This window comes from Saimiri boliviensis, chromosome 3, assembly GCF_048565385.1.
Source record: "Saimiri boliviensis isolate mSaiBol1 chromosome 3, mSaiBol1.pri, whole genome shotgun sequence".
NCBI lineage: Eukaryota > Metazoa > Chordata > Mammalia > Primates > Cebidae > Saimiri > Saimiri boliviensis.
In genome coordinates, this window is record NC_133451.1 from 51,743,837 (window position 1) to 51,765,417 (window position 21,581).

The 21,581-nt window shown below is 40.1% G+C and overlaps 1 protein-coding gene across 3 annotated transcripts in view; it reads left to right on the plus strand.

Moving 5' to 3' along the window:
* Positions 1–21,581, plus strand: part of CRACD (capping protein inhibiting regulator of actin dynamics) — a 293,849-nt gene that overhangs the window by 118,816 nt on the left and 153,452 nt on the right. For all 3 annotated transcript variants that reach the window (XM_074396155.1, XM_074396157.1, XM_074396159.1), the window contains exon 2: positions 20,859–21,005. The gene's annotated coding sequence lies outside the window, so the exon portion shown is untranslated. The remainder of the gene's footprint in view (positions 1–20,858; positions 21,006–21,581) is intronic.

Genomic DNA, 21,581 nt, shown 5'->3' on the forward strand with positions numbered 1-21,581 from the left:
AAAAGAGTTTTAAAATGCATTTTGAGACAGGGATACTCGGTTACATCATCACAATCAGTTTTAGAACATTTTCATCATGGAGAAAGAAACCCTGTACCTATTAGCAGTCACTTGCATTTGTTTTCGAACCTCTTTCCACACCTAGCCTTAGGCAACCACTGATCTACATTCTGTCTGTATGGATTTGCCTGTTCTGGACATTTTATATAAATGGAGTCATATAATATGTGACCTTTGGTGTCTGGCTTCTTTCACTTAGCATAATGTTTTCAGGGTTCATCAGTGTTGTAGCATGAGCATCTGTGTGCAAGGTTTTTGGTGGACATATGTTTTCATTTCTTTTGAGTGTATGTGTAGGAGTGGAATTGCTGAGTCATGTGGTAGCTCTGTGGTTAACCTTTTGAGAAATTGGCAGACTGTTTTCCAACATTTGTTGCACCACTTTACAGTCCCACCCGCAATGTATAAGGGTTATAATTTTTCACATTCTCACCAACTCTTGTTATTGCCTTTTTCATTATAGCCATCTGTTATATGCTTAATTGTATCCCCCAAAATTCATATGATAAAGCCCTATTCCCTAGCATGACTGTATTTTGAGAGGGGGCTGTAGTGGAAGTAATTAAAGTTAAATGAGGTAATAGGGTGGGGCCCTAACCCAGTATGACTTGTGTCGTTAGAATAAGAAAAGTCAGAGACACCAGGTGCACAGGCACAGGGAAAGGGCCATATGAAGACGCAGCAAGAAGGTGGCTGTCTGCAAGCCAAAGAGAGAGAGGCCTCAGGAAAAAAACAAACCCGCCAACACTTTGATCATGAACGTCCATCTGCAAAACTGTGAGAAAATAAGTTGCCGTTGTTTAAGACATCCAGTCTGTCTAAGTTTAGCATTCAGTACTAAGGTTGTTACAGCAGACTTAGCAAACTGGTACCATCCTAGTGGATGTGAAGTGGTACCTCATTGTGCTTTTATTGTTTTTTTAAAAAAATTATTTATTTTTTCAGAAACAGGGTCTCCCTGTGTTACCCAGGCTGGAGTGCAGTGGCATGATCGTTGTTTACTGCAGCCTCAAACTTGTGGGGCTCAAGGGATCCTCCTGCCTCAGCCTCCTGAGGAGCCAGGACTACAGGTGTACACCACCATGCCTGGCTAATTTTATTTTTAATTTTTGTGAAGATGGGGGTCACACTGTGTTGCCCAGGCTGGTCTTGAACTCCTGGCCTTAAGCAGTCCTGTGTCTTGATCTCACAATGTGCTGAGATTATAGGCATGAGCCACTGTGCCTAGAGCTCATTGTCCTTTTAGTATGCATTTCCCTAATGGCTGATGATGTTGATCAACTTTTTATGTTTGTTATTATCCCTTGCATCATTTATGTTTTTCATTTCTAAGGATTTCATATTGTTCATTATTGTTCAGCTTATTTTCTTGCCTATCTTCTACTGAATTGATCACATTCTTAAGTTAAATATCCTACTTCAACTGTAGTGATGTTTATCCTTAGATTTTTGGGGGGATTGGGGAGGAGTTTCACTCTTGTTGCCTAGGCTGGAGTGCAATGGTGTGATCTCTGCTCACTGCAGCCTCTGCCTCCTGGATTCAAGCAATTCTCCTCCCTCAGCCTCCTGAGGAGGGGGTTTTCTTCTTAAACAAAAAAGACATCGAAGTAGTAATTTTCAAGAGAGAGTAAAGTGCAATGTCAACTCGAATATATGAATTCAAACATGATTTTTAAAAAGATGATTTAGCTAGAACAGTTAGTAATGCTAGCCTTTTTTTTCAGCCCGGTTAATTTTTGTATTTTGAGTAGAGATGGGATTTCACCATGTTGGCCAGGCAGGTTTCAAACTCCTGACCTTAGGTGATGTGCCCCCCTTGGCCTCCCAAAGTGCTGGGATTACAGGCCTGAGCCACGGCACCCAGCCTATCCTTAGATTTTCTGTCCATGGCAAGAATGAAACAGCGAGATCCCTAACTGTCTTTTTCCTTTCTTCTGTACCACCACGACTGCCAACTCTCCCCTCCCCGTCCTCTTGCTAGTCCAGTGCTGCCAATTCATGTCAACTCTATTTCTATGCTATTGTAAAACTGATTAAACAGGAGGTGAAGCCTATTGTGTTACGCTACAAATCAGTACAAAGCTCTAGCCCTTCACAAAGAAAGATAAAATTCTCAAACTCCTCAAATTCTAGTTTGAGATTAGTAATAGAAATTGAAAGAAAAAAAAGATTTCTTTTGTGGCATTTCCTTATTCAGTTCCTTTTAAATGTTCTACATGTGCTTATCTGGAAATTTGCACATAAAACTCCTGAAAAATGGGAAATAAATGAAATAATGTTTGAGCTAAACAAAATGTAGAGGTTTGGGGGGAAAGGGACATTATATAAGTTCAAAGCCAATAAATCAAAAGCAATGATTTTTGTTCAAAGTACAGTACAGTTAGATAGTCTCAATAGAGAACATCATCAAATACAAAACCCTGATTTTCAGAGCTAGTTGGAATTTTTATGGCTACACATAATTCTTTTGGATGGGCTGTGCATGGGTTGCTGTCTCAAGTCCATTGGTCTCCTGGAGACTGCTGTAATGTATTTGTGTGCATTCTTTTTGTCAAATTCATGTAAATCTCTTAACTTTGGTTTTAGCATTAGTGTTTTCCTGGTTTCAAGAACTTTTTTTTTTTTTTTTTTTTGAGACGGAGTTTCACTCTTGTTACCCAGGCCGGAGTGCAATGGCACGATCTCGGCTCACTGCAACCTCTGCCTCCTGGGTTCAGGCAATTCTCCTGCCTCAGCCTCCTGAGTAGCTGGGATTACAGGCACGTGCCACCATGCCCAGCTAATTTTTTTTTGTATTTTTAGTAGAGACGGGGTTTCACCATGTTGACCAGGATGGTCTCAATCTCTTGACCTCGTGATCCACCCGCCTCGGCCTCCCAAAGTGCTGGGATTACAGGCTTGAGCCACCGCGTCCGGCCTTTGAGGACTTTTTAAAGACTTCTGCCTTGTAATTGAAAACTCAGTCTCTCCGTATTGATTGGAGGACTGAAAAATATTACACAAGAGTCTACGGTTCTGTTACAGAAGTGACAAATTGTCAGCAATACTTATAAATCCTCACTTGTAAAGCGCTATATTAATGCTATGGGAAGTTACAGCAAAAGCCCTCAAGAAAGCCAAATTCTAAAGCACACGTTGAAACATAGAGATCAATCTGGCCCTGTCAGTAATACTTGAAAACCACTTAGTGGTTACATTTGCAAACTCCGAAGTCAGCCTAAATAGATTCATGTCCCCATTTGTTAGTGCCATGATGTTAGATGTCCTGAAGCTTCACTTTGTACATGTGTAAAAGGGAGAAAATAGTAATAGTACTTCACAGGTTTGAGAAGTTTAAATAGGATAAAACATATATATATGCTTAGCGTCGTAGCTAGCACATGGTAAGCATCGGGAAATAGAAGCAATCATTTTTAGTAGCTTTACAATTATGAAATATTATATACATATAGAAAGTGCACAGATCATATAGTTACTTTTTAACAAACAGTGATAAAATGAGCACTACTCTAGTGGCAAGAAATGAAACATTGCCAGCATCCAGAAACCACACCTACCCCTCTTGCATCTTCCCCATCATCATTTCTTCTCTTCCCACCATCTACTGTCTTGACTTTTGTGATAATAATTACCTTAAAGTTTTATCATATAAACAACATAGTTTTGAACTTTATTAGATGGTTGTATCTTGCTTCTTTCATTCAACATTGCGTTTGAGATCCATCCTTGTTGGTGAATGCTGCTGTAATTAATTCATTTGCATTGCTGTATGGTATTCCACTACATAAACAGTTGACCTACTCTGCTATTAACGGATATTTAAGTTATTTTCAGTTTTTGATTCTTAGAAACAGGGCTGCTATGAACATCCTGGTGCTGATATTCAAGAGATTCTCCAGAAGTGCAATTGTTGAGTCATGGGGGATGTGTACCTTTAATTTTATTAGATAGTGCTGAACAGTTCTCTAAAGTGGTTCTTCCAGTTTTCACTCTCAACAGCACTGTATGAGGGTTTTTTTTTTCTTTTTCTGATTTATCATACGTTAGGTTCTGGTGTACATGTGGAGGTTGTGCAGAATTGTTACATAGGTATACACATGCCATGGTGGTTTGCTGTATCTACCCCCCCCGTTACCTACATTTGTTATTTCACCTAATGTTATCTCTCCCCAATCCCCCCACCTTCTGCTATCCCTCCCCTAGCTCCCCACCCCCCAACAGGCCCCAGTGTGTGATGTTCCCCTCCCTGTGTCCATGCGTTCTCATTGTTCAACACCCACTTATGAGTAAGAATATGTAGTGTTTGGTTTTCTGTTCTTGTGTCAGTTTGCTGAGAATGATGGTTTCTAGCTTCATCCATGTCCTTGCAAAGGATATGAACTCATCCTTTTTTATGGCTGCATAGTATTCCATGATGTATATGTGCCACATTTTCTTTATGCAGTCTATCATTGATGGCCGTTTTGGTTGGTTCCAAGTCTTTGCTATTGTAAACAGTGCCACAATGGACATATGTGTGCATGTGTCTTTATAATAGAATGATTTTTAATCCTTTGGGTATATACCCAGTAATGGGATTGCTGGGTCAAATGGAAATTCTATTTGTAGATCCTCGAGGAATCACCACACTGTCTTCCACAATGGTTGAACTAATTTTTACACTCCCACTAACAGTGTAAAAGTGTTCCTATTTCTCCCATCCTCTCCAGCATCTGTTGTCTCCAGATTTTTTAATAATCGCCATTCTGATTGGCATGATATGGTATCTCAATGTGTTTTTGATTTGGGTTTTCTTTCGTTTATGTGAATATATGTTTTTAGAGACAAAGTCTCACTCTGTTGCCCAGGCGGGACTGCAATGGCACGATCTTGGCTCACTGCAACCTCTGCCTCCCAGGTTCCGGCGAGTCTCCTGCCTTAGCCTCCCAAGTAGCTGAGACAACAGGTGCACGCCGCCAAACCTGGCTATTTTTGTATTTGTAGTAGAGATGGAGTTTCGCCATGATGGCTAGGCTGGCCTGGAACTCCTAACCTCAGGCAATCTGCCCACCTCAGCCTCCCAAAATGCTTGGATTATACGCGTTACCCACCTCACCTGGCCGCATGGTGGTTTTCATTACTTCATATTCTCACAAATACTTGGTATTGGTCAGACCTCTAGTGTTTACCAATTTGATGCATAGGCATATTATTATAACACATTGCCTTTTTTAACAGTCTCAAATTTACAGAAAATTTACAAGTACAATACAAATAACTTTTTTTCTTGAGCCATTTAAGAGTAAGTTGCGAACTAAATACTTTAATATCTTAGAATAGTTTGTGTTTTCTAGAAATGAGGATCTTCTCCTATATATTCATAATTGTGCTGCGATTTAATCTGCAAACCTCATAGAAGTTTTGTGACTTGTCTGAGTCGTGACCTTTGTAACAGAAGGATTCAGTTGAGATTGCATGTTGTGTTTAGTCGCCACGTCTCTGTGGTCTCTGATCTGGAGCCATTCCTTAGTCCTTCGTCGATTGTGATGACCTTGGACAGGTTATGTGCCACTTATTTTGTTGCATATCTCTCAGTGTGTGATTGGCTGTTGTTTTCTCATGATTAGCTGCAGGGCAGGTATTTTCCCAGGAATCTCACAGAGGCTCTTCTCATTGCACCCTATCAGGTGGCTGCTGATTTTGAGTCATCCCGTCATTGATGATAATAACTTGGAAAAGTTCGTTATAGTGGTGACTGCTGAGCTTTGCCACTGAGCAAATAGTTTTTTTCTTTTTGTAATAAATATTTGTGGCCAGGTGTGGTGGCTCACTCTTGAAATCCTAGCACTTTGGGAGGCTGAGTCATGGATTACTTGAGACCGGGAGTTTGGGACCAGCCTGGGCAACATACCAAGACCTTGTCTCTACAAAAGCAGGAAAAAAGAATGCTGGGCATTATGGTGCACACCTGTAGTCCCAACTACTGTAGAGGATGAGGTGGGAGAATCTCTCTTTCTCTCACTGTTTTAAAAAAAAAATTAATGCAGTATCTATCCAAGGAGACGCTTTCTTGCACCCAGGAGTTCAAGGGTGCAGTGAGCTATAATTGTACCACTGCAACTCAAGCCTGGGCAACAGAGCAAGACCCTGTCTCCAAAAAGATAAAATGAAGTAAATTATTTTTGGCCAGTGAGAGGCACTTCAAGCTGGTGCTGTCTTTTTGATATGTCACCCTTTTTCGTGTAGAACTTCTTTCTGGCACTGACACCCTGTGCTAAGTCATCTTCCCATGGGAATGCCCTCTTTACCTGTAGGAGGGAAGATTTATTGCTTGCTCAGCTCTCTCCTCTGAATTCCTTCCTTGTTTTTTTCTGTTGCCCACCTGATAACTTCTAGTTGGATATCTTACAGGAATCTTAAATTTTCTTTGTTCAAAATGCAGTTCCTGGCCAGGTGCCTATAATCCCCGGACTTTGGGAGGCCAAGGTGGTCAGATCACCTGAGGTCAGGAGCTTGAGAACAGCCTGTGCAACATGGTGAAAACCCCATCTCTACTAAAAACACAAAATTAGCCTGGCATGGTGGCACATTCCTGTAATCCCAGCTACTTGGGAGGCTGAAGCAGGAAAATCGCCTGAGCATGGTGGCAGAGACTGCAGTAAACTGAGATCACACCATTGCACTCCAGCCTGGGCGACAGAGTGAGACTCTGTCTCAGGAAAAAAAAAGAAAAAAAAATACAATTCCTGGCTTTATTTATTAAGTAGATTCCTCCTCTAGTTATCTCCATCTCACTAAACTGCATCATCACCCTCCTCTTTCAGGCCGGATACCTCGATGTCAGCCCTTATTCTTTGTGGTCTTCTCCAGCACCCCCAGCGTCATTCCGTCTGCCGATTTTCTATGTTTTACTAACAGGATGTGGTGTGTGTCTTCCTGCTTCCCTCCAAATCCTCTTGGCTGAGCCATCCTTCCTCCTGGTGCTTTCAGTAGCCTCTTCCTAGGTCACTCCACTCTCGCTTTACCTAGTCCATGTCCATGCATCTTTTGTCCATGAAAATCAGAGCATGTCATTTTCGTGCTTAAAATTCTCTGCAGTGTCTTGTAATTCCTCTCAAAATGAAATGTAAAGTCCCGCATGATCCAACTTGTACTTTGTTCTTCAGCCACATCTCACGTTCCTCTTTCTCTTGACAGCAAGGGAAACATCCCTTCTTTTGGTTCCTTAGACATTCTGAGCCCCTTTCTCCCTCAGGGCTTCACCGGAATAGATGTTCTTCTACCCTTTACATAGCTACACTCATCTTAATTGCCCCCTACTCAGTTAGGTCTTCCCTGATTATGCAAGCTTTGTTTATCTCATCCCATACCTCATTATTCTCTATCAAAATCCTGTTTCTTTTCTTCCTAGTACTTAACTAGGTACTTGGTTATTTACTTGCTTATTATTCTCCCTGTTAGAATAGCAGCTTGGCCTAGCTTGTGCCAGAGTACTAACAGACTATTAGAAGACAGTCACAGTGGTTCAGTGCTTAATACCATCAGGAGTGAAGATGGTGTAATCTGCACCCTTTTTGAGGTATGGAGAAGAAAATTTAAATGTGACTGTTGGCTGAGCATGGTGGCTCTTGCCTGTAATATCAGCACTTTGGGGTGGATCACTTGAGCTCCAGAAGTTTGAGACCAACCTAGGTAACGTGGCAAAACCCCATGTCTACCAAAAATACAAAAATTAGCGGGCTCGGTGATGTGCACAAAAGACGGTCATTCTGTATGATTTCATGTGCATGAAATTTGGGAGAGAGCAAAACTCTAGGGTCAGAAATCAGATCAGTGGGTACCAGAGGTTGGGGATTGAGGACAGGTCCAACTACAGAAGGAGTATGATGGAACTTTTTGGAGTGATGGAAATGTTCTGTACCTTGATGGTGTAATGACATCATTGTGTACGTATGTGAGCTGTATGCATAAAAGGGTGAGAAGTTATACCTCAGTGAGCCTGATCAAAACTCTTACAGAGTTTCTCAGGCGAAGATAAATGGAGAATCAACGTAAATGTTTCTAATAAATTGCTCTTCAGGTTAAATTCTGAATGCAATTTGGGTCAGAGTCCTCCATTTGTTTCCCCTCAAAGACAGATCTAGTGAGAGCATCTGGGCAGGGCTGATCTCTGAAATCAGGTGGGAGGAAAAAGAAACAACGTAGGCAGCTGGAATGTCCCGACTCAGATGGCAGTTTCTGGCCATTCTTTACAGACTCCTGGGCAGCTCTTGTTTCACTGTGTTAAGGAAGTTCAGGTGAATTTTATCACTTTCTGCCATAGTCAGTCTGACCCACTTGCGTCTTTACCTCCATCTCCCTGGGAAAATGAAAGGTGAGGCTACAGGCACTTTAGCAGGCGCATTACTGCCTTCAGTAATGTTTCTCGGCCTAGTCATTCAAAGAACATTCACTGAGAGTCTGTTCTCAGCTGGGCACTGACGTAGCAGCAAGAGACAGAAATCCCTGCCCCTCTGGAGCTCACATCTACAGGATGGCTAACAGCTCTCATTTATTAAGTGCTTACGTACGGTGTGCCAGGTACTATGTGTACTGACTCATTCAATCCAAACCATTGATTATTAATAATATCACCAACCCCATTTAAAAGTGAGGAAGCTGAAGCACTAAGATTTACGTAACTTACCCAAGGACACACAGTTAGTATGCAGCAGATCACTGCCAAGTTCATGCTCTTAGCTACACTGGCTGGCTGAGCAGTGTGCCAGTCAGCAGAAAGGTTATACCTTGAAGGGACCCAGAATCTCAGTACTTAATGTGATAGAGACTAACTTTAAGCATAAAAAGCTATTCCATTTGTATAGAAACAGTTACCTCATGAGAAAAAAGTCAAGTAACATTAATCATTTACCAAAAAAAGGAAATGCTAATGAACATACATATAGAAAAATGTTTACCTTACAATCAAAAGAAATAAAAAAATATTTTGCTTATTAAATTAGTAAGCAAAGACTTCAAATGGAGACAGCAAAAACTAATGCATTGCTAGTGGAAATTGAATTTGTTTTGTAAGAGGCTCACTCTGTTGCCCAGGCTGTAGTGTAGTAGCACAATCATAGCTCACCGCAGCTGGAACTCCTGGGCTTAAGCAATCCTCCAGCCTCAACCACCAGAGTAGATAGGATTACAGGCACACAACACCACACCTAGCTAATTAAAAAAAAAAATTTTTTTTGTAGATACGAGGTTTTTCTATGATTCCCAGGCTGGTCTTGAGTTCCCAGTCTCAAGCAATCATCTCTTCTTAGCCTCCCAGATTACAGGTATGAGCCACTGTACCCACCTGGAAATATAAATTATCATTTGGAAGGCAGTTTGCATTCTGAGCATTAACCATATTTGTTTCTTTTGACCTAGTTTTTTCACTTATATGATTTTATCTTTTGAAAATAATCCAAAATATGGAAAAAGTTATGTACAACAAAGATTTGTTGGAGTGGTATTTTAGAAAGTGAATACAATTGAAAGATCCTAAATGTCCAACAACAGATGAACAGATAAGTAAATTAAGAAATACTCATTTGGCTGGGTGTGGTGGCTCACACCTGTAATCCCAGCACTTTGGGAGGCTGAGGTGGGTGGCTCACCTGAGGTCAGGAGTTCGAGACTAGCCTGCCTAACATGGGGAAACCCTGTTTTTTGTCTTTACTAAAAATACAAAATTAGCTGGTGTGGTGGTGCATGCCTGTAGTCCCAAAAACTCTGGAGGTTGACACCGGAGAATGGCTTAAACCCAGGAGGCAGAGGTTGCAGTGAGCCACACCACTGCATTTCAGCCTGTGGGTAAGACAGAAAGAGATTCTGTCTCCCCCCACCCCCGCCCACCCAAAAAGAAAAAAGAAACACTTATTTAATGGAGTATTACACAGGCAATTAAAATGATAATAGCAAGGACAATTTAGTAACATGGAAAAATACAAAACATTAGCTGTAAAAGAATTTTTAAAGGAGTAATGCAACATTGCACGTAAAATATAATGAAAACTTTTTAAGGCAGAGAAAAGGGCCTTCAACTACAGTTTTCAAACTTCATTGGTGAATCTTACTAAATAAGGCACCATTCTCAGAAATTCTGACTTAGTAAGTATGGGACAGTGCCCTGAAATGTGCTCATATGAAGGCACCTGAGGTGATTCTGGTGTGAATGCCTGTCCACCAGACTCTAACAACTGTCTAGAAAGAACTACATGGACAAAGTTTTAGTGGGATTGTGAGTGATATTTTTCACTTCTTGACTTTTCTTTTGTGATCGTTATTTACCACTTTTACGATGAGAAAAGGAAATGATAAGTTTAACTTTATTATATAATTTATGGAATTATCAATAGATTTATAAATTTTCTTTTTTTTTTTTTCAAAAAGGCTGTGTTATATCTATAGAGCTATTAAAAAAGCACATGATAGATCGACATTGTACTGATATGCAACAGATCTCCAGGTTGTTTTAAGGGAAAACAGAAACGTGTAGGATAGTGTGTATCTAATTTGTTCAACTGGATATTGACACATTGTAATTGTATATATTTATGGGCTGGGTGCTATGATATATGAATACAATGTAGCATTATTGAATCAAGCTAATTAACATATCCTCATCTGAAATAATACTTACCATTCATTCTTCCTGTCTAACTGAAACTTTGTACCCTTTGGCCAGCATCTCCCTGTTAGCTTCTCTCCCCAGCCTCTGGTAACCATGATTCTGCTCTCTGCTTCTATGATTTGGATCTTGTTAGATTCTACATGTAAGTGGTAACATGTAGTATTTGTCTTTCTGTGCCTGGATTATTTCATTTAACATAATGCCCTCTAAATTCATCCAAGTTGTTGCAAATGGTAGGATTTCCTTCTTTTCAAAGTCTGAATAGACTATTCACAAAGCCAACATGTGGAAACAACCTAAATATTTGCTAACAGATTAATGGACTTAAAAAATGTGACATATGTATACACAGTAATATTATTCAGCCTTAAAAGAGAGGGAAATCCTGCAATACACACTATGGATGAACTGTGAGGAAATTATGCTAAATGAAATAAGCTGGTTGCTTTTATTTATTGACCTAGTATCCTAAAACCTTGGCAAACTCACATATTACTTCTGGTTACCTTTTATAGATTCCTCAGGATTTTCTACATAGATTATTATGTTGTCTGTGTATAAAGATGGTTTTACTTCTTCCTTTCCAATCTGTATGACTTTTATTTCTCTTCCTTGTCTGTTTCTATGACCGCTACTACAATGTTAAACTGAAGTGGTGAGTGTAGACACTTTGGCCATGTTGCCAATCTTGAGAGGCGATCATTCCGCCTTTTATCAAGTAGAATGTTAGCTGTAAGTTTTTCATAGGTGCTCTTTATCAGATCAAGGAAACTGTCTTGTATTTCCAGTTTTGAATAATTTTTATTAGAAAAGGATGTTGATTTCTGTCAAATGTTTTTCTGCATCTTTTTTTTAAATTGTACTTTAGGTTCTGGAATATATGTGTAGATAATGCAAGATTGTTGCATAGTTTACATACATGGCAATGTGATTTGCTGACTCCATCCCCCCCGTCACCTATATCTGGCATTTCTCCCCATGTTATACCTCCCTAAACTCCCGACTCCCCCTGCTATCCCTTCCTTGGCCCCCCAAACAGACCCCAGTGTGTGATGCTCCCCTCCCTGTGTCCATGTGTTCTTACTGTTCAACACCCGCCTATGAATGAGAACATGTAGTGTTTGGTTTTCTGTTCTTGTGTCAGTTTGCTGAGAATGATGGTTTCCAGATTCATCCATGTCCCTACAAAGGACACAAACTCATTGATTTTTATGGCTGCATAGAATTCCATGGTGTATATGTGCCACATTTTCCTTGTCCAGTCTATCATTGATGGGCATTTGGGTTGGTTCCAGGTCTTTGCTATTGCAAACAGTGCCGCAATGAATATGCGTGTGCATGATCTTTATAATAGAACAATTTATAATCCTTTGGGTCTCTGTTTGCAGATGACATGATTATATATTTAGAAGACCCTATCGTCTCAGCCCAAAATCTCCTTAAACTGATAAGCAACTTCAGCAAAGTCTCAGGATACAAAATCAATGTGCAGAAATCACAAGCATTTCTATACACCAATAACAGACTAACAGAGAGCCAAATCATGAGTGAACTCCCATTCACAATTGCTACAAAGAGAATAAAATACCCAGGAATACAACTAACAAAGGATGTAAAGGACCTCTTCAAGGAGAACTACAAACCACTGCTCAAGGAAATAAGACACAAACAGGTGGAGAAACATTCCATGCTTGTGGTTAGGAAGAATCAATATCGTGAAAATGGCTGTACTGCCCAAAGTAATTTATAGATTCATCGCTATCCCCATCAGGCTACAAATGACCTTTTCACAGAACTGGAAAAAAAAAAACCACCTTAAACTTGTCTGTTAATATTGTAAATTATATTGATTAGGAACCAACCTTGCATTCCTGGGATAAGCACCACTTGGACATAATTATCTTTTTACCATATTGCAGATTTCAAATTACTAATTTTTAAGTTAATTTTTGCATTTATGTCCATAAAGAATATTGGTCTCAAGCTTTCTTACAATATCTTTGTTTTTGTTATTAGGATTATGCTGGTCTTATAAAATGAGTCTCATTAAAAAATAAAAATAAAGTCTTAATTTTATATATACATACATATATCATTTTATTTATTTTTTATCCATTGATGGATATATACAATATTCAACTATTATATGCAACTACACATAATTATATAACTGTAACCAAGCATCATATATAAAGTATAAATAATTTTTATCATCTATTCAGGAGCCTTGGGTTTCTAGCGTTAGCTCAGGGAATATTACTGTCAAAGGAAAAGGTTCATTGGTGGTCCATTTACCTCCCGTGTCTGGAGAACAAGTTCATGACCCCATGCCAGGCCAGTCTTTTCATGCCTGAACTTTAGATTTTCCTTTAGGATTACTGGTTTTGTTTTGAGACAGGGTCTGACTCTGTCACCCAGGCTGGAGTGCAGTGGTGCTATCTTGGCTTACGACACCTCCGCCTCCTAGGCTTAAGTGATCCTCCCACCTCAGCCTCCCAAGTAGCTGGGACTACAGGTGCACACCATTACACCCAACTGTATTTTTTGTATTTTTTTTCTAAAGGAAGGGTTTTGCCATGTTGCTCAGGCTGGTCTCAAACTCCTGAGCTCAAGCCATCCACCTGCCTTGGCCTCCCAAAGTGCTGGGATTAGAGTCACTGTGACCAGAATGTTAAGAATATTATTAATCATTAGCCATTTAGTCTGCAGCCAAGTATCAGGGAGATGAGTTTGTTTCCTAAGATGTGCTTGTGAACAGTTGCCTTTGAGAAGTTGAAAATAAAGAAGCAGATCGGTTTACTCATCTGTAATTCAAACAACCAGGGGGGATATTTATCTGGTGAGCTACTTTACTGAAAAGAATTGCGTGAGTTCAGTTTATGATACTCGGGGTCTGTTTGTACTTTCACTGAGCAGCAGAACAACAACAACAAAAACCCTCCTTTTTCCTTCCTCCTCTTCCTCCCCCATCCCCTGTAATGGAATAGCATTCAAATGCCAACATCACAAACACAGAGGACCCTTCGTTTCTTGGCTTGCCACTCCCTGCCTCTCACATGCCTTCTGGTTTGACTGGAGTAATAGATCCCGGTAGAATCCACGTAGCTCTGAAGAATGCAGGTTCTTTGAAGGGATGCTGCATGTTCAGTTGCTCTGTTGGGAGTGGGAATCATGAATCACAGTGGTAGTGGCAATGTGGAAGGTCCAGGGAAAACCAAGCTGCTCATTGAGAATAAGGAGGCTTAGAGACCTGGGTATCATTTTGGATACTTTTGGTATTCCATATAGTAAGGACACTAATTTTTTCAGAGTAGGGAATTTGTGATAGGGGCTGGTAGGTATTGAGTATAGAGAATCTAGGCTAAGTAAAGGGGGAACGGATTCTGCGGGAACTTGAATGGCAGACTCAGTTAGAAATTTATTCTGTGAGTAGACTGGGTGCAGTGGTTTGTGCCTGTAATCTCAGCACTTTGGGAAGTGAAGAAGGGAGGATTGCTTGAGGTCGAGAGTTTGAGACTAGCCTTGGCAATATAATGAGACCCTGTCTCTACAAAAAATTAAAAATTAGACAGGTGTAATGGTGTGTGCCTGTAGTCGTCCCAGCTTGAGGCTAAGGCGGGAGGATCGCTTGAGCCCAGGAGTTCAAGTGACCTGTGATTGTGCCACTGCACTCCAGACTAAGCAACAGAATGAAACTCTATCTCTTTAAAAAAGTATTATGTGAATAATGGGGAGTCATCATGTGTTTTGTAAATAGGGAGTTATTTAACACAAGCAGAATTTGCTGAATTAATCTGGCAGTAATGTTTAGGGTTCAACAGAGGCAGACGAACTAAATAATAGGTTGTTGCAGCAAGTCAGGCATGAGTAGATGAGAGTCTGGATCACAGTGGTGACAGAGATATCAGATTAAAGGGACATTCAAAGAAAGAAACAAATCAGATTTTAAAAAATACTAACCAGGCATGGAAAATGACAAAGAATGCAAAAGCAGAATGACAGAGACAGTCTTAGAAAGACAATGGTTATTATAGCTGATGAGGAGCAGATACCTGCTGTGAATATTTATCAGTGGAGGAGAAAAAGAGCATGTAGAGTGTTAAAAGCAACCAGGAAGACACAGTACCCAACAAACTAAATAAACAGTTTCAAGTAGTGTTGTCCAGCTGGTAGCATCGTAGATTAGCGGGGCTGTAGATCCTAGACTGGTAGGTATCAAAACAAATGCAAATTGAGCAATGGCTTTTAGTTTGGAATTCACAGGTTATTGATAACTTTCAAAAGTGCAATTTGAGTAGAATGAGACCAGGAGTGAGGTGGGGGCTGAAGGAGTGAACAATGCTGAGATGGTGGAGATAACAAGTATGGACAGTTTGCCTCTGAAGTTTAACAGCGAAAGGAAGAAGATAAATAATAATGAATGGTATTAAGCTTGCAGACCACCAACACTTGTAGCTTAGCTAAGAAATGTTCCCTGTGCACACTAATCTTAGAACATTATAAGATCTAGGGGTGGCAACCGTATGCCTGCCTCTCTTCTGTGGTTAAGGCACCTGTGAAGGTGTTTCCATGTGCTCATGGTTTCAGATGTTCCACCTTTATAGCTACAACCATACAGCTTTAAGGAGATCTGTTGTACCTGCATGTTCCCAGAGGTTCTGTTGGGGAAGAGGCTGGGGAAGGCAGGAGATGAAGTAACAGAATTTCTCTACTCCTGCTGGGGATGGAGGTATCTTTTGGGTTTTTTTTTTTTTTTTTTTTTTTTTTTTTTCCGACTTCACAGTATAACTTTAGCCAAGCCTGGAAATGGATCTCCTGTCCCAAAGGTTAGTTCATTCCTGCAATACCTTCCTGTTAGGTTGGGAGTCTTAGAGGAATAAAAGGAATATAGTATCACTATTTAGGTCCCCCTGTCCACTAAAACTGCTTCTTTTGTTAATTGCTATTGAGAATAGGCTGAGAAGACACTGCTCAAAGTGACCTTGTTGTATCTGTCCGAAAAACAGAAGCCATTTTGTTAGGAACCTAATTCTGCCTGGTGGGAAAGAGAAAGCAGCACAGTTACCACAGCTGGGCAAAAACCTTCTGAGTAATTCATCTGCATTTTTTCTGTTACAGTCTGTTCTCAAGCGCCAGGTCACAGGCATCATGACTTGCAGAAATAAATGAATCGTGGGTATGTGGTTCTAACACCCAGCCTTTCTTTTCTTTTCTTTTTTGAGATGGAGTTTCGCTCTTGTTGCCCAGGATGGAGTACAATGGTGCAATCTCGGCTCACGGCAACTTCCACCTCCCAGGTTCAAGTGATTCTCCTGCCTCAGCCTCCCGAGTAGCTGGGATTACAGGCATGCACCACCACACCTGGCTAATTTTGTATTTTTACTAGAAATAGGGTTTCTCTTTGTTGGTTAGGCTGGTCTCAAACTCCTGACCTCAGGTGACCTGCCCACCTCGGCCTCCCAAAATGCTGAGATTACAGGTGTGAGCCACCATGCCCGGCCAACACCCAGCCTTTCTGACTGCTAGACTGAAAATTTGAAATGCAGGCAACTTTCTCTTAGCACTTGTTTTTTAGGGTGACCCCACGGACAGCGTGAGCTGTGAAACATCTTATACACAGCCAGAGCAAATGGAAAAAAGTCAAAGGAGTTTATCTTTGAGTATACATGTGCTGAGTTCACTGAGGATCACTTTTTTCCTTCTCCTTCAAAACATTCATTGCCTCATTCTTGCTGATTTTGTTCCTGTATTTGAAAAAGTACCCAGATATAAGTCATTCTTAAGTTACAGATTGTTAACATTTCAAGTGTTCTGTGAAGTTCTCCCTGAGGATATGAGAAAGGAAATGAGTAGAGATGGGTGTTAAACTCCAAATATGAGCATTCAACAGAGAACAACCTGAAAATTGCTACCTTATCAGTAAATGTGTTTCCATGAAGCTAGTTCAGTTTAGCTGACACTTTGCTACTCATCATTAAATATGTTTAGAGCTTCATGAGGCCTATTTTGCCTAAATGAAAAGAAACTGAAGAAAGGAAAACCAGATTTCAGACTTGGAACCATGCATAGACATATAGTCAAAGCTCATAATTTATGGATTCTATATTTGTCAATTTGCCCACTTGTTAACATGTATTTGCAATAATTGGTAGAAATTTATTTGCTTTCACTTCTTTTGCGTATATGCCCAGAGGTAGAATTGCTAGATCATGTGGTCATTTTATTTTAAATGTGTTTAGAGACATCACACTGTTTTTTGTGTCCACTGTGCCATTTTCAATTCCTACCAACAGGGTACAACAAGAGCTTCATTTTGTCTACATCCTCGCCAACACTTGTTATTTTCTGTATCCTTGTCTTGTTCAGAGCTTAGAGGAAAGGCTTTCCATTTCACCTGTTCAGTGTGATGCTATCTGTGGGTTTGTCATACATGGCCTTTATTGTCTTGAGGTATGTTTCTTTTATACCCAGTTTCTTGAGAGCTTTTATCATAAAGGAATGTTGAATTTCATTGAATGCTTTCGGTGGGGGGGCATCTATTGAAATCATCATATGGTTTTTGTCTATGACTCTATTAATGTGCTTTATTGATTTGGGTATGTTGATCCATTTTTGCTTCCCTGGGATGAATCCCACCTGATCACAGTGAATAATCATTTCAATGTGATGTTGACTGGGGTTTGATAATATTTTGTTGAGGATTTTTGCATCTCTTTATGTCTTTGGTTTTCGTATGAGGGTATGACCTTGTAGAATGAGTGTGGAAGTATTCCCTCCTTTCCAATTTCTTGGAATAGTCTGAGTAGAATTGGTATTAGTTTTTCTTTAAATGCTTGGTAGAATTTAGCAGTGAGCCCATGAAGTTCTGAACTTTCTCTAATGAGAGACTTTTTATTGCTACTTCAGTCTTGTTACTTTTTTTTTTTTTTTTTTTGGACTTTAGATTCTGGGGTACATGAGCAGATCATGCAGGATTGTTGCATAGGTAAATTCATGGCAAGGTGGTTTGTTGCCACCATTCTCCCATCACCTATACCTGACATTTCTCCCCACGTTATTCCTCCCCCACCTTCCCTCCCACCATCCCTCCCATAGCCGCCCCCACTAGACCCCAGTGTGTGATGCTCTCCTTGCTGTGTCCAAGTGTTCTCATTGTTCGGTACCTGCCTATGAGTGAGAACATGTTGTGTTTGATTTTCCGTTCTTGTGTCAGTTTGCTGAGAATGATGGTTTCCAGGTTCATCCATGTCCCTGCAAAGGACACAAACTCATCGTTTTTTATGGCTGCATAGTATTCCATGGTGTATATGTGCCACATTTTCCCTGTCCAGTCTATCACTGATGGGCATTTGTATTGGTTTCAGGTCTTCGCTATTGTAAACAGTGCCGCAATTAACATACGTGTGCATGTGTCTTTATAATAGAACAATTTATAGTCCTTTGGGCATATACCCAGTAATGGGATTGCTGGGTCCAATGGAATTTCTATTTCTAGATCCTTGAGGAATAGCCACACTGTCTTCCACAATGGTTGAACTAATTTACACTCCCACCAACAGTGTAAAAGTGTTCCTATTTCTCCGCATCCTCTCCAGCATCTGTTGTCTCCAGATTTTTTAATGATCACCATTCTAACTGGCATGAGATGGTATCTCAGTGTGGTTTTGACTTGCATTTTTCTAGTGACCAGTGATGATAAGCATTTTTTCATATGTTTGTTGGCTTCATACATGTCTTCTTTTGAATAGTGTTCATATCCTTTGCCCACTTTTGGATGGGTTTGTTTTTTTCTTGTAAATCTGTTTTAGTTCTTTGTAGATTCTAGATATTAGCCCTTTGTCAGTTGGGTAGATTGCAAACATTTTTTTCCATTCTGTTGGTTGCCAATTCACTCTGATTGTTTCTTTTGCTGTACAGAAGCTGTGAAGTTTAATTAGATCCCATTTGTCTATTTTGGCTTTTGTTGCCATTGCTCTTGGTGTTTTAGTCATGAAGTCCTTGCCTATGCCTATGTCCTGAATGGTACTGCCTAGGTTTTCTTCTAGGGTTTTTATGATGTTAGGTCTTAAATATAAGACCTAACATCCATCTGGAGCTAATTTTAGTGTAAGGTGTCAGGAAGGGGTACAGTTCCTGCTTTCTGCACATCGCTAGCCAGTTTTCCCAACACCATTTATTAAACAGGGACTCCTTTCCCCATTGCTTGTTTTTATGAGGTTTGTCAAATATCAGATGGTTGTAGATGTGTGGTGTTGCTCTGGAGGCCTCTGTGCTGTTCCATTGGTCTGTTTCTCTGTTTTGACACCAGTACCATGCTGTTTTGATTACTGTTGCCTTATAGTATAGTTTGAAGTCCGGCAGCGTGATGCCTCCGGCTTTGTTCTTTTTGCTTAGGATTGTCTTGGCTATGCGGGCTCCTTTTTGGTTCCATATGAAGTTTAAAATTTTTTTTCCAGTTCTGTGAAGAAGGTCATTGGTAGTTTGATGGGGATAGCATTAAATCTATAAATTACTTTGGGCAGTATGACCATTTTCACAATATTGATTCTTGTTACTTTTGATTGTCTGTTCAGATTCTCTATTTTTCAATCTTGGTAGGTCACATGGATGTAGGAGAGTAACCATTTCATCTAGCTTTTCTGCTTTATTGTTGCACAGTTGTTCAAAATAGTCTCTAATGAGCCTTTTTACTTCCGTGGTACCAAGTGTAATGCCTTCTTTTCTGTCTCTGATTTTATTTATTTGAGTCTTTTCTGTTTTCTCTTTTCTCTTTGTTGTCTTAACTCTTAGCTTAAATAAAAGTTTGTCAATTTTGGTTATCTTTTTAAAAGGCCAACTTTTAATTTTATTAATCTTTTGTGGTTTATTGTCTCAATGTTACTTTATGCTCTGATCTTTATTATTTCTCTCCATCTACTTATTTTGGGTTTGGTTTCTTCTTGCTTTTCTAGTTCTCAATGTACCAATGCCAAATGTTGATGAGGTTGTGTAAATTAGAACTCTCATATATTACTGATGGAAGTATAAAATGATAAAACCACTTCTGAAAAATGTTTCACTGTTTCTTACAGAGTTAAACAGAGGCAGAATGTTGAGCTCATTTCTTTGCATTTTCCTTCTCTCTGGGATCTCCTCAGCCTGCGAGCTGGACAAAGGCCCACTCACTTTATGTTCCTCTAAATAGCCACTTTCTGCTAGGCTTCTCAGCAGTTTCACTCTGTGCTTCCTGAAAAACCAGCAGGTGTCTCAAAGGGAAAATGGTACAAAATGTCTGACTTTCCTCAATTTTCTTTCCCTTCTTCCTTAAGATCATGGCCTCTCATGTCCTGGCTGCCTTAGTAGTCCTTCAAAGTCTTTAAACAGGTTTTAAAAATAACTTTTGCCAACCGTTCTGGTTGTGGTCAATGGGACACTGGTCTGCTAGAAGCTAGTTCCTCATAGCCAGAACTGAAAATTCTTCTCTAAGTCCATACAGGCCAACCCCCATCAGGGCCTGTCACCCGTGTCCATCCTGAGATTTGGAGTGATTTCTTCCTGTATCGTTGCCCCAGAATGTTGTCTTGTTTCACAGGGTTTTGCAAAGGGCCTGTGTTAATCTGAGGTTGTTTCTTGGACATTTTCTTCTTCCATCCCAGCTAATACCTACATTCATTGCATCCTGGTTTTCATTCAGGCAACTTTAGAAGGGATTGCGCACTCTACCCATGGGGAGCTCATTAACCTAGTTAACTCTGTGATTTGTATTAGAGTAAAAAGGTGCCTTCACTAGGAAATAACCTAATGATCACTGCCTTCACTTGTCTGCTAAATAGGATTTATGTCTTCTAGCTTCTTGAATTTTAGCTAAATTACATGAAGAATAAATGTGAGAATCCTATATGTAAGCATATGGAAGTCTCAGTATTCAGGGATGTGATTCTTTTAGTCCTCTCAAAAGGGGGAACAGTTAATAATAAATGCTTTTAAAGCTCTGTAGTAAATTTTGGCTAAGCAATGTAAATCTAATATTACTAAACCTAATTGGAACCCTCATGCAGGGAAGAAACCTTTTTTGTACCAACTTCTGCCAAGGATTGGAAAAGAGATTCATTTTAAAGGCTTCCCAAGAGAGGACTGAAGACATAAAGTCCTTGATGTTTTGTTTTTTTCTTAACAGCTTACAAGAGCAGTGATTACCAGGCTTCCTCAGCAATGTACCCTGTTTCCTGACATTTACGGCTGAAGGTGAATTTTCCTTTTTGCAAGGAGAAAATTTTGCTGGAGAATTATCCAACAAGAAAAGGACTTGTGGCTATTAAGATAGGTAAGTATTTTACAGAGAATATGGAGAGGGAAGTAGCTTATGGAAAAAATGCTAAGGAATGTTTCATTTGTTGTGAGCGGGATTCTAGGAATAGTGTGTATTTCACTGAATATCAAGAGAGATGATCCTTGTCATCAATGATCTTGTAATCCTAGATTGAATTCCCAACTCTTCTACTTACCAGCTGAGTCAACTTGGACAAGTGACCTAAATTCTCTGAACCCCAGTTATTTCATCAAAGAAAGTTTCATGGGAAAAGATTTTGTAAATGAGAGGACATGCAATACAAAAATGTGGTTATTAGTCAGGTGCAGTGGCTCACACCTGAAATCCCAGCACTTTGGGAGGCTGAGGTGGGCAGATTACTTGAGGTCAGGAGTTCCAGGCCAGCCTGGGTGACATGCTGAAACCCATCTCTAATAAAAATGTAAGAGTTAGCCAGGGTGGTGGTGGGCACCTGTAGTCCCAGCTACTCAGGAGGCTAGGCAGGAGAATTGCTTGAACCTAGGAGGCAGAGGTTGTAGTGAGTCAAGATTGTGCCACTGCACTCCAGCCTGGGCAATAGAGCAAGATTCC